The sequence below is a fragment of the Sipha flava genome, unplaced genomic scaffold (assembly GCF_003268045.1).
Source record: "Sipha flava isolate LNK unplaced genomic scaffold, YSA_version1 123_pilon_pilon, whole genome shotgun sequence".
NCBI lineage: Eukaryota > Metazoa > Arthropoda > Insecta > Hemiptera > Aphididae > Sipha > Sipha flava.
Genome location: NW_020271749.1, coordinates 529,788 through 543,764, shown reverse-complemented (window position 1 = coordinate 543,764; position 13,977 = coordinate 529,788). Strand labels below are relative to the sequence as shown.

General features: G+C 29.2%; 1 protein-coding gene across 3 annotated transcripts in view; it reads left to right on the top strand.

The window, feature by feature from the left end:
- Window positions 1-3,787, top strand: part of LOC112694094 (acidic repeat-containing protein-like) — a 39,957-nt gene extending 36,170 nt beyond the window's left edge. For all 3 annotated transcript variants that reach the window (XM_025569462.1, XM_025569461.1, XM_025569463.1), the window contains one exon: window positions 3,684-3,787. The gene's annotated coding sequence lies outside the window, so the exon portion shown is untranslated. The remainder of the gene's footprint in view (window positions 1-3,683) is intronic.
- Window positions 3,788-13,977: the final 10,190 nt, after the last annotated feature.

Genomic DNA, 13,977 nt, shown 5'->3' with positions numbered 1-13,977 from the left:
GTGCAAAAAAATGCTAAATTAAAGTCGCATACATGGATTCGTAGTTACATAAATCAAATTATATACTTACAAAGTTGCGTTTCACAATCACCAAAAAAAAAAAAATAATAATAATGCACTTTCCTACAAATTCACAGCCCTAATGATAAATATACGCGACGCGATCAATAACGATGGCTACGGCATGTCGACATTCGTGAGCGCAACCAGTGGAAAGGAGATTTAAGTGTTTAATTCCTCTCTCCCGCACAAGATTTTTTAAGGGTATACGGTTTTAAACGGCCTAGTCGTGCGAGTGTTTATTACATTGTGTTATGGCCATCAGTACGGGTAGGTATATCGACAATAAGAAAACAAATGTATTTTCATTTCTTCCTAGTGCGCATACTAGTGAGTTCTCTTTTGGGTCGGTGAATTATTTTTTTCTTCGGTTTAAAAATCAATCTATGGTGTTCATTATAGTCATAAAATAGGAAAAGAACACGTATTGTTGTTACGCCCGTATAATCATATTTACTTGTTTGCATGGAAGTAATTTCAATCGCGAACTATATTGTTAGACTGCGAGCAACAGTTTTATCAAATGTGTCAGTACGTTATTAATGTAAAACGTTTCGCGACTCGTCGTAATCCGTATTAGAGGCATATTGCCTACGTGATACACGATCGTTTTGCAACCGTACAGAAGTATTTTCGATCGTATTCTTACCCTTCGAAATCGGCACTTTTTACCGTCGGCAACATTTTGTAACTAAATCGTACTATTGTACATCGTCATCTATGCAGTTCATTTTTCTCGTTTTTTACTACAGTTACTGAGTAAATAATTCGCTCTCTAAATAACGGAGAATACGTTAATTTTTTAACATCTTATAATATTTATATATATCAAGATCGAGCCCCGAAAGCCGTCGACTGATATTTCTGCTATTATAACGGTAATATCCAATTTTGATGTAAGGTGACGTTATCACACCATGACAATAAAATTTTCATATAATGACAATATATCTACAGCAATAACATTCTCTACAGTATTAAATTATAGAGCACAATTAGACTGTCACATAGTGTTGCTTTAGACAATGTTGGGGGCGTTCACTTAGTTCGCGGGAAAGTGTACAGATAAATAATGTTCGACTTTCAATTATTATTTTTTATTTTTAGAAAGTCACTGTCTTATAGGTAGTTTTGGAAATCGTACAAATGGTAATCGTCAGTCTGTGTGTTGCATATACATCCCATCGCGGGATCGTTACGGACGGCAGTAAGACGTCGACGCGGAGTGCGGAACGAATAGTTTACCCGTTTGTCTCTGTCATCGCGTAATCTCGACACCGAAAAACGGGTAAGACGCACGGTGCGTTAACCCTGCGGAACGGTTTGGCCGCGCCACCGATTATGTCAAAGATATCAGCTGTTCGTTGGCCATCGAATCACACTTTTATTATTTGCACACCACTCCCACACGTTACTTGTAACGTTTTGTTTTTCCCACCCGCACCGGTGAACCTACCACGTTACGCGTTTTTCTCGGCCGTTCACCCGCACCGGATAAGTTCTTCCGATCGGTTCCGACCAGTTCGACGTATTCGGAATCCATTACCGACAACTCTTCCGTTTCCAGTGGGATTTTTACTTGGACAAACTCTTTACCGCTTACCGGAACATAATTATTACCATGAACGTAGTTTTCATTTTCAAACAATACTATTTTATCTAATCATATTATCCATTATAGACTCGATAAGTCGAGTGGTACGTATGACAATTTTCGGGGACAAATCGGACAGTCGCTGACACTGTGCTCCTCACTACGTGGTCCGATACTTCGTCAGCAAACGATAATAACGTAAGCGGGCTGTTAGTTTTGAAGTAAGCAAGTAAAACATGATTTTAAATGAAATAAAACGCCCATGTTGATGGTCAATACCTTTGGAAAATAGGCCGTGGCTCGAACACGCCGGAATATAAAAATCCGTATTGATTGTTGTTTGAGCGGTGGCATAATTACGAGGGAGGGTTGTCATATGAATATAACTTTTTTTTTTAAAAAATACTAACACACCACGTTTGTGTACTGTTATATATATTTTATGGAAATAATACAAATAAAACAGAATTCCCTAGGTACATTATACCTGATATCTATAGTAGTGTTTAATGAGTAGATGCATGTACATAATACATAACTAAATTAATATTAGAATACTACCATTGTTTATAACGTAATACTAATAAAGTATAACACCTATTAGTAATTTGAATATTTAAATATGCTGAAAATATTTGTTTCAATATGTGCATACATTTATACATGTGTTTGGATTATGAATATTACAATATTTGTATTGAGAGGTGCTGATGATACATACAAAAACATTTTTGGGAGTTGATAGGTGTTAGATAACATTTAGTGTAAAATGTGCAAAAATAAAAAAAAACCCTCCCACCTTACGAACATAATCAAATTACGCCACTGTGTTCAAGTATATTATTATTATATTATAAAGTATGAAGCATAAAGTTTTTAAGTTGACGACAGTTATACAATAGACAACTAAAAATTGTAAACTTATTCTTGGATTAATTTTAGTCAATCCAATTAAAATATAAATTTTCCGGGAATGGAGCAAATACAAAAAAAATACGAAGTAAATTAGGTGTCTTATCTCCATTCACCTATCTTTTTTACACATTATTATTGAATTGTTATGCCCTATTGTTCTCCCTGCTCTTTCATCTCAAGCACTGACTTTTTTCATTTTATACAAATAGGTTTTAGTTTTTTACTATAGGCAATGTTACATTATAGCTTTATTTATTCATTTTTCAGACGAACGAAATCAAAGAAATAACATTATTCATTGACTTTTTTATTTACTATTGATTTTATTTTATTTTTCTATAGGTATGAATATTATTTTTTAATGATAAAAATCGTATCGAAATTCCACATAGTATATAACATTAGAATAATGAACGCAACTGATAATATCTTATACCACGAGTACATAATTTATTGATTTTATCACGGGATTTTTGACATAAAGCTAAAGAAGAAAAGTTTGAAAATTCATAAAAAAAAAAATTCAAAACGAAACATGTTTTTACTATGCTGAAGGTTCGACTGTAAGGTTCATCGGAGAGTTAAATGTATCATTACGTCTGAGTATACCACAACGTAGTATTCTGTAAAAAAAAAAAAAAAAAATTTGATTTTTCTGGACATCGTTAAAAGATGAGACCAGATTTAAATATAAAAAAAATTTAAATTATACCGCTTTTGAGGAAAACCACATGCCGAGGGTTTCACATACCAAACCGTCGCTGTTCTCACACAAACGCAAAACGTTCGCAGAAAAAATACGAACGCCAGTGGTCTTTTGTTTGGTTTAATATAAGTACTGGGTACGTCACGTCTCATGTGTCGGAAACAAAAGCCTCTGTCGCCCGTTGGTCTTTAGATTTTTTTTACGATTTTTATAACATTGTTCAACGTGAGGATAAAATAAAACTGCCGCGGTTGCTTCGGAAGAGATGATTTCTTAATAGCGTATACTTACCAGGAAATCAATTATACCTTGTAAGGACGTGTAATAAAAACTGCTGTGAAATACTGTTGCATAGAATCGTGTCGCAATAAGCAAATTTAATAAAAAAATTAATTTTTTTTTTTTCAGAAATGGAGTTCAACAGTACTCAACGGCTGATTAAATTTTAAGATTTTTTCACTATATTTATTAATTTATTAATTTATTTATTTATTAAAATACATTTTATGTATTTAAAATATCAGTACGAAGACATATTGAAGAATGAATAATATATTCTACACTAATTAATAATGTTCGCATTTTTCATTTTAAATTATCTCATCTAACCGAACCATCAAAATAGTTATTTTACAAATACTCATTTTAGAAAATAATTGTATGTATATATTTTTTAATCAAACTGTAATTACTAAATTAACTGTAGTGCTATTTGTGTACGTAAATAAATAACGTATTACACACATGAATATTGATGACCTCAATCAAAAATAAAATACAACAGCTGTAGTTTAAAAGGAGTGTAAGTGAACCAATTTATCAAAATCCCATGAATTTGTAATCATTAATAATTTGTTTATTAAATTACACTAAACTGAATCATATTATAATTATATTACTAAATATAGGTACGGGTTGTATACCTACACGTAGTATAATGATACTGGTTATATCTATTTATCAAATATATGAGTTTAAAGAATTAACATAGTACACGAAATTAACATATTTGTTATTCAATTTTTCGAAAGTGATTTATACAATTTTTCACTTCATCGTATGAATAGTTATTATTCATAATAAAAAATATAATATTATATACTCGTATTATTATTAATTATTAAAATATATTCATATCATTTTACTTGAAACATATTATCTCCAATGCTCGACTTGAGGGAGGATATAGAGGGACGTAATACTCCAACTAATTTTCAAAAATGTTAGCATCTCCTATTATTATTACGTTATAATTATAATGCTTAACAAGTTTTGGGGAAGCTCTTTTTTTTTAAAGTAAATAGAGTCCCCCTTCTTTAATTGTTTCAAGTCGAGCACTGATTATAACGAATTATTATTTTGTGGGTTGGTCAATTCTCGCTATGTCAACTTACGGAGTAAATTCGAAGTTAGAGGTTACACGTAGCAGACGGTCATCGCCCAGAGAGCATAAAATAATACTCAACCTGGTAATTTGGATATAAGACCTTATGACCGCGGTCGTGATAAACGAAAGAGATTAACTGACTCCATGATTTATTGTACGGCATTTTATAGATTAACGATTTGGCAATAATACATTTTAACAGACTTTTTAAAAACTGCAGGTTAGTGGTTTGTTCCTGACCAGAAATCTGCATAAACGCTATCACTGGTAAGGTTACGTTTAATAAGAAATATATGTAGTTAATTAAGCTAAGGTATTTATAAGATAAAAGCATTTAATAAAAATGCTTCAAAGCTGTACAGAATTTAATACTAGTGTCATAAATTATTTATTTAAAAAAAAAACTTATTTTTAACCAAAATGTCAACTTGAATAAACATAATCATGTGTTCATAATCAATAATTAATTAATAATTAATGAAACTTAAAATGTATCATTAAATTATGTTTCCATAAATATTGTAACTTTTGAAATCTATTAGAGCATAAAATTGATCAAAATAAGATATTTTTCAATTATTATTCATTATTTAATTCTAAGTTAATCATATTAGGTACATGCTTATAAATTACTTTCAATCTAAAAAAAAAAACCGAATGAAAGTTATTAGAAAAATTATATTTATTTATTATTAATTCAATAAACATTATTGTAACTGTCATATCTGTAAATGTTTTGCATTGAACAATCAGAAATTTCTTTATATTTTCCATATCAAAAGAATGACAACTGTCTGAAAATATATTTTTGTAGGGTGAAAAACTTCTTTCAACATCCGATGAAATTATGGTTAATGTATAATTGTATATAATATTAGTATTAAATAATACACTTGCCATGTTGCTATTAAATTAATAATAACGTCGATAATATTATACAGTGTTCACCTTAGTGCTATAAAAATAAATACACTCCGTTAAATTAAATTATTAAATTACAACGGTAAGGTATGGTGACTAGTATGTTAAATAATCGAAAATAAAATAAAAGAAAACTTTAAATTGTTTAGAAAATATTACACAGGTATAAAAATCTCATGAAAATTAATAAATATGCAATCTTTTCTAAAATTGCCAAAATATACGAAAAAAATGCATTTTTAACTCTTGTATTTAAACCCGTTTTTGCATGGAACGGATTTCTAGTTTGGTCTGCTATAAATTGAGAGTATACAGAAAAAATCCTACGACTTCCGAGCTCTACTTATAATAAATATATAGGTATCTATAACTATTTTAATACAACATTAACACAATTATATCTATAATGGTATATTTTTCGGGTTACTTGTGTTCTATAGTAGTGTACATAATATAAAAGTATATTGTACTATATACTTTGGCGGCCATGTTTAGGATAATAACGTCGAAAACGTCAAACCGATATACTGGTTATATTTTATCTCGATTCCATTAACAATTGAACTATCTACAAAAGTAAAAGAAGATGGAAACTCAAAAACCAAATCGACTTAGGATGTACACAAATACAAAGGTAAAAGCTTTACGAAATTGCACTGGTAATAAGATAATAACTACAGTTATCAATAGGAAATTGTCTTAAGGTAATAAGATTTTTTTTTGATAATTATCAAGTTAGCGTATACTTTAAATGAAATCTATTGAGTTTGAATCAAGGTATAATCATATGAGTGCAACTTTTTTGTTTTTTAGTTTTCTGTTAAAAGTTTTTCGGGTATATATAAACTTCAGTTCGACATTAAGTTCTTGCATATACTGAAAGTTGGATGGACAGTAATTTCCAGAAGTTGCTTTTGAAATTTCCCAATAGATTTCAAGAAAATTGCTAACAACTATGTACTGAAGTCTGAGAACAATGACGTGGACTAATAAACCTATTTGATTAAAATTCGCTTTAGTTGCAGTTCAAAAACAATCGAGAAAATGTCAAATTTGATTCATTGACATTGTTAGAAATATTTTAATATATGTTTTTAAAAGCTTACGCTACGAAGAGTATTTTATGCAGATCATAGCACTACAAACTTTATTTGACTCTACAATACTATAATATGCATTTTTTGGTACATACATTATGACTGAAGTGGAAAAATATTATCTTTTTCATGTTCAGTATAAAAACAACGGAGATATAATGTATGTTACGAATCATACAAAAAGGTAAAAGTAAATATTATATATATATATAAATAAATGCACTGTCCACTCAACGTGCACTTCATCTACTCGTGTTTCCATAAAACTAATTTACTTTAATCTTAATTTATTTTATTGTTGAAACATGCAACCATCACTTACAGTAGTAAAACATGAAAAGCCTATCTCATATTTTTCATACGTTTAGACCAGAATAATGTTCACAATGACAACGAAATCAAAATGTTTTCTGGGAATGTAGAAGACAAGTCTGGTTTAAAAACGAAAACTCCAATATTTATAGTTTTATATTTATTTCTCTTTTATTACGAATAAAATGGCCCAAACGCTTTATTTAAATATTTCCCGACCTCCTAATCCAATGTGCCTGAAGATCAGTGCAAACGGGTTGAATTAAAAATTAAAATTAAAGTTCTTAAGACTACAATTACAACATCTTCTATTAATACAATAGTTGATATCAGAAATAATATTTTGAGTTCCACAGCGTTTTGAACTTATTTAGAATAAAATGAAATACCTTACACGTATTTATTAAGATATGAGATATAAAATCATAATTTTAAATACAATGAAGACTATTTGGAAAGTCACAGTAAAAAGTTTACGTGGGCCGTGTATTATCGGCGCCTATATTACACTGTACGCTCAACGATACCAAACAAAAGTGCTGCACGTCATATTGTATGAAAATATTTTAAGTATTGAAGTATTGAAGTATATAATATCATATTATGTTACGTTAAGGTAAAATCTGTTACGTCAATTTCGCGAAAAAAAATCCTTACAATGTTGTTGTCTTTCTGAAAACATCGATTTCATTAAACGAACATGTAACATGCGTTTTTTTATTTAATTTTTTTTTATATTGATCCAAAATAAAAGAACATCAGAAGCATGGGTCATTAGTAGTTATTTTGTACATTTTAATTCATGATTATGTTTACAATTACATGAGTATTAGTACAATATATTTACATAACTTTTTTTTTTTTTTTTAATTATACAAGTTTGTTCGTTTAAAATAATTTACTAAGTTTAGGTTTTGTTCGTGATTCGGTTCAAGTATGGTATCAAGATTGATAGGAAATCCTGTGACCCATCCGATCTTGAGTACATTTCAAACAGTTGGTGATGATATGTTTGTCGTAGACCTCTGTTTCCATCAGAAAACCCTGAATGATTCGAATGTGACAAATGCGTAGTCTGTTTTAAACAGTTTCTAAAGTTGCAGAACACGTACTGTGATGATGTACGTTTATATAACACCCAGTGTCGTAAAAACCGAATTCGCAGAGGTTGCATTGCACACATGCCCTCGAACTTTATATTATGGAGCCTCAATAGTTTAAATGCACAAAAAAGTTTGATGATTAGTGGCCTCAAGGTATTGATTCGTACATGGGCCTCGTATGACCTAGTTACGGCACTGATAACACCTATTATGTTATACATATACACATCAAATTTTTAGTTGTAAAATTTCTTTCGAACTCAGTCCAATGAAAGAACTGACTTGAACTCTGGTCATTACATTTTCGGAACTCTATGTGCTTGATTCGAAGAGCTTTGTAAACGCGTATTCGATAGTTTAGGATTCATATTAGATTGAGATGATTAATGAATGATAGCATAATACACCAATTAAGTCGCACTTTATCTTATTAATTGAAATCTACAATTTATATAGTAATTAATCAATACGGTCGAATAACGACATCAATTTCGCGTAATGGAATCTTCTGCCTTTGTTTAACCGTTGTTTACGCAAGCCTTTTTCTGTTCGTCTCTGACGTTCATTTTTATAATTTACTAACTATATAAATTGTCTTTTTACGAAGAAAAAAATAAATTATTGGGAAGATTTTGCTTTTGCATATACCAAATCCGTATTTACGTATATAAATATACCTATAACGTTAGGTCAACGTAGATATTTATAACCTTTGTGTGAATGGTAATTTATTTATTTTAATTGCAAAAGTTTTATTACGTGGGTAACTATAATTTACATTTATAAATTATAATGAATACTGACGTTTTGTGTACGCCTATATTTATCTAAATAAGTAATACGCCAAGTTAATAATTATTTGGAACTTTTACTCAATAAAAGTTTTTCGGTTACTTTTTACCGCTACCACAATTTATTCTAATAGAATATTATTGTCTAGTAGTTTGAAAAGGTGTTACAGTTTTTAAATTAAATTTCGTTGAAACATAGTCTTGCTTTCATTCCAAGGAAATCTGTGTACGTATAAGCCATCGGTGATCGACATTTTATTACAACTGGAAAGAGATGAAAGATCAATTTTACATAACATATGACCATACCGATTCAAACCTTATCATTAGATAAAAATATGATGTGAATTAATATAAAATATATGGAATTAACTGGAAAAAACTATGTAAAGTAGAAATTCCTTTTAACAATCTTATAGATACTAAAATTATACATTTAAATATCACGTTTGCAACATTAAAAAATGTATCATTTACATGAAATATAATGTAATATCTAAATAATTGTATTATTGCTTATAATATTTTATTAAAATTAAATGCTGTGAAATAATATTTATTAAATTTACATAAAATATATTTTTATATTTTGTCTAATTATTACAAATATGTTAAAATGAATAATTATTTAATTCATTAAGTTCAAAATACATATTTTATATTTTAAGTAAAACAAAGAATATATTGGTTAAATCATTATGGGTTTTTTTTTGTATATATATATATACAGTTATCACCAGAAGGACTACTCAAATCATCACCAAATAAAAATCAAAAGATAGAAATAGATTTTGATTGATCTTGGAGAGGAATGTCATTTTTTTGAATTTCAAAACAATTTTTTAAATGATTGAGGAAAATGAAGATAACATCGAAAAAAAATAATAAAATCAATATTATTGAACAATAATATTTCTAGAGAAATGACATTTTTACTGAATGCTCATACCACCGTTTGCCGTAGATGGTTATAGTTTCAAAAGATTTTTTTCTAGCTATTTATTGAAAAATAAAATATTCATGTTTTAATAACCTTTTTTTTCTGAAAATGTTGATAAGATAATTTTGATTTCATAAAGAGTCTTGAGCTTAGTTAAAAAAAAAAAAAATTATGAGCGTTTAAGTATTATGTTTTAACAAAACTATCAATCAAAGAAATCCATAACATTCATGTAATTAAAAACTTGTAAAACTTTTAATTTTTATATACAATACCCGAGAACTGGAATTTTCATATGATTTTCTTTTAAGCCAAATAAATAAAAATTTATACTAAAAAGTCATAAAAATGTTTAATAAGGATAACAAAATAAAAATTGAAGATATCGGATATTTCAAGGAGTTTCATTAAAACGATATTTCTTATTTAGTTGTTATCCTATTAATATTAATCAAAGCTATTTAAAATATTTGTTGAGTACTTATATTAGCATTTTTAAGACATTTTGTAGTTCTGAAATATTTTAATGAAACTTTTGATGTTTATAGACTCATGCAATTTTCGATTTTCCCAAATTTTAAGCGTTTTTTCTTCTTTTTTATTGTTAGAACATTAAAATTTCAAGTTACCTTCTTTAAAAATTTGAAAAAAAAAATTTAAAAATTCTACTGCTACATCAAACATCTTTAGAAATATAAACTGATCCATTGAAACTCTTTCACTCGGATTCGTTTTTTCGAAAGCAATAGTACATTGATTTCAAGTTTAATAAACTAATACAGTAATACATTCAGCCAAATTTAATTCGAACTAGGATATTTTAAAATTATTCTGAATTGTTATGTGTACAAAATATACATAAACATATACATATTTATAAATATGTATAAACTTGATACATTTATTTTGCCAACTGAGCAAACAACTCGTATTGATAATTTTAATTTTATTCATCTATATTTAATTTTACTTGTATCAATAGGTATTTTTGGTGTTAACAAATCAACAGAGACAAAAACTACCTTTATGGAAAATCAGAAGTAAAAATTTAAAAATATATAATAATTCATAAAAAGTTTTTGTTAAATATAACAATGTGCTTCAATAAAAAAATAAATTTTTCGATGTACACGTATTATTATTTTTATTTCGTTATTGTTATTTTTTAAAATACACATTTAATCAACATAAAACAATTTTTTTACAATAATTTCAAAGTCTTTTCGCTGCGCCTATAGCTAATTAATTTTTTTTAACTGTTGATATGTACTTCATCATTTTTTTTTCACATGGTTTAATTCCACTCTTTATAACGAATTCGGTGCAAATTTTTTTTTTTTTTAAATTCGTATCTAATTGAAATCTCACTGCTTATTTATTGAAAATAATTTAATAATAACGAGTTTACTAGGTAAGCACACAGGCGCGTTTTCAATCGATGTAACATAATATATTACAATACACGTATTTATCGTACAAGTGCCTCTCAGCTCAATACGTGAATATCGACAAAAAAATTTGAAAAAATGCTTACACATTTTGCAAATACACTTGCACGGTTTGAAAATCCAATAGATATGTCGTATTAAATTGATCTTTATCTTCAACCTTCGAATTTTAATTTCATTATTTTCGAAAAACTGCATTTCACTCGTAAACTTTGGGGTTTATATTGATGTTTTAAAAATATAATTTATAAAATTGTGTAGATGGATACAACGAAACATAGAATACCTACTAGGTTTTTTTCTCCTTTCTTTTCTTAGAATAATTTAACTGTCGATTGATTGTCGCACATGCCGCAGAACACGAGAACTTGAATATGAGCGCCGGACGCCAACGAGTAGAAGAGAGCGGCGAGTGAAGTAAGTTTCTTCGGTTGGCATTTATATTTCACGCCAAACACAACACATACTTACCGGCTGCGGCAGAACTAATATTTTGCTGGAATCACGCGCATTGTATATAAATATCTTACCGCGGCAATAACGTAATTTCCTGCACGCCAACTGCGTGTAGGTTGAATTCGGTTTCGTATTTTTCCAAACGTGTAAATACACGTGCCTGTTACACGCGACGACCGATCGTGAACAAAATCGAGAATACGGATTAGACGATTATGATTAGACGAATCGCAACAACAGTGTTGGATATTTGACCGTTACACTGGTTGTTTGCGTTTACGATTAATTTCGCGTTACGACGCCAATACGTAAGTGACCGTGTATGCTTACTGTTGGGCTCTGTGGCGTATTTGCAGGGCGCACGAGGATATAGATCCCATCTTGAGTTTTTTTTTTTCGTTCTTCGAATATTTTTCGATTATAGTACTTCTTTTGCCTCTTATGAATGTTTGAAATTCTTAAAGAATAACGGGCGAGTAAATATTTTAAGTTTACTTTTTTTTTGTTTCGATTGAACTACGAAAAAGATAAAAATGCGAATGTTGTAACCAAAGTAGCCACTAATTAGATATCTTTCCGAGGAAAAATATTAAATACGACTCAGAGCAGGCCGTCGTACTGACACTTGACATCAGCCTTTGGCTGATATACGTCTGGTGCGCACGCTGACGAGGTGACAAACCATACGGGTTCACCAAAAAAAAAAAAAAAAAAAAACGCACGAATATGAATAGTTTGAGAAAAAATAACGTTATAACAATGTTTATCACACGGCATTGTGGAACTTTCTACAAAAATTAATTATGTAAATTTATATTATTTATAAAAATGCGTTATTAACAGCACACATCCAAAACCAACTTTGAAAAGTAACGGTGTACCATTGCGACATACCGTATTGGAAAGGAAACATTCACGAGGGGTTAGAAATTTAAAAATGGTCAACACTACAACTTTATATGTATATGATATATATGACGGAAAGGTCCGATGTATATTTTCCATGTACGTTAAAATATTGTTTTAAAATAGTTCCGTACGCTGTTATGTACAGAACTCACGAACTATTACCTTAAAATGTTAACGTAATGCGTACTCAGATACGAAAAATGGAAAAATGGTCTTTTTTTTATTCGTATTGGATAAATCAACGGTTTTTTTTTTTTTTTTTTTTTGTAGACATTATACAGTGATTTGTTATTAAAATTGTTAGCAATTGCTAAACATCCATTTCCTGAATTTATCTGATACCGAATGAAGAGATCTACCACGCGTGGAATACGCAAACTACATCCGAATACTGTTGAAAATAACACTTATAATTATGACCATAGTTAAGTTGGATAATAATCGACATAGATTTATTCAAATATCACATATTGAGCCAAAATGGAATTGATATAAACTATAGTGTGGCAATAAACTGAGAAAAAACAAATGCTAGCTCGTTTTAGAACATGCTTTGGATACATATTTTCGAGTAATTGTCAGCCGGGTCCACACTTGCAACATTCACGCGTAACAACACCGTATCATAACTACGTATTGTTACGTGTTACGCGCTATTGTAATGTTGGTGTTACAATGTTACGTAGTATTGCATCAGTTACCAAGCAGTATACGTTCACGCAGGATTATGCTTATCCGTGGTTCGCTGAAACAATTTATCTTATATGTATGTTATCTTTGTATTCGTATGTCATTAAGAAAAAAAAAAAATCAAAAAAAATAATAAGACGATGGCAAGCACAATTGTTCAAAAGAAGAAACAAGCCTACGACAAATAATAGCACAGTATTAACCGATATAAAATTTCAAGAAATTAATGAACAATATACAAAATTCACAAGAATGTCACTAACCAATTTCGAGTACTTGATCAATTTGATTCGTCCAAAAGAAGCCGAACAGGATACTTTTCTCTGAGAAAAGCTAGAAGTTTTCATGAAATATTATCAATAAAATTTCTCTTTTTAGCAACTGATCATAGTTGTACGAGTTAGCAATATTTTTTTAGAACATCCTGACAAGTTATAAATCAAATAATACCGTAAGTCTGTGAAGCTTAAATTTGATTTCTATTTATTTATATTTACGACAAACGGCAATTTACATGGTAAAAGTACGTGGAACATACATAAAATTAAATACGTTGATAACAGCATTAATTAACAGTATACAGTATTAGTCAATTTACTAAGAGAAAATATGACGTATTAAACGAATAAATTACAAAAAAATTTATTT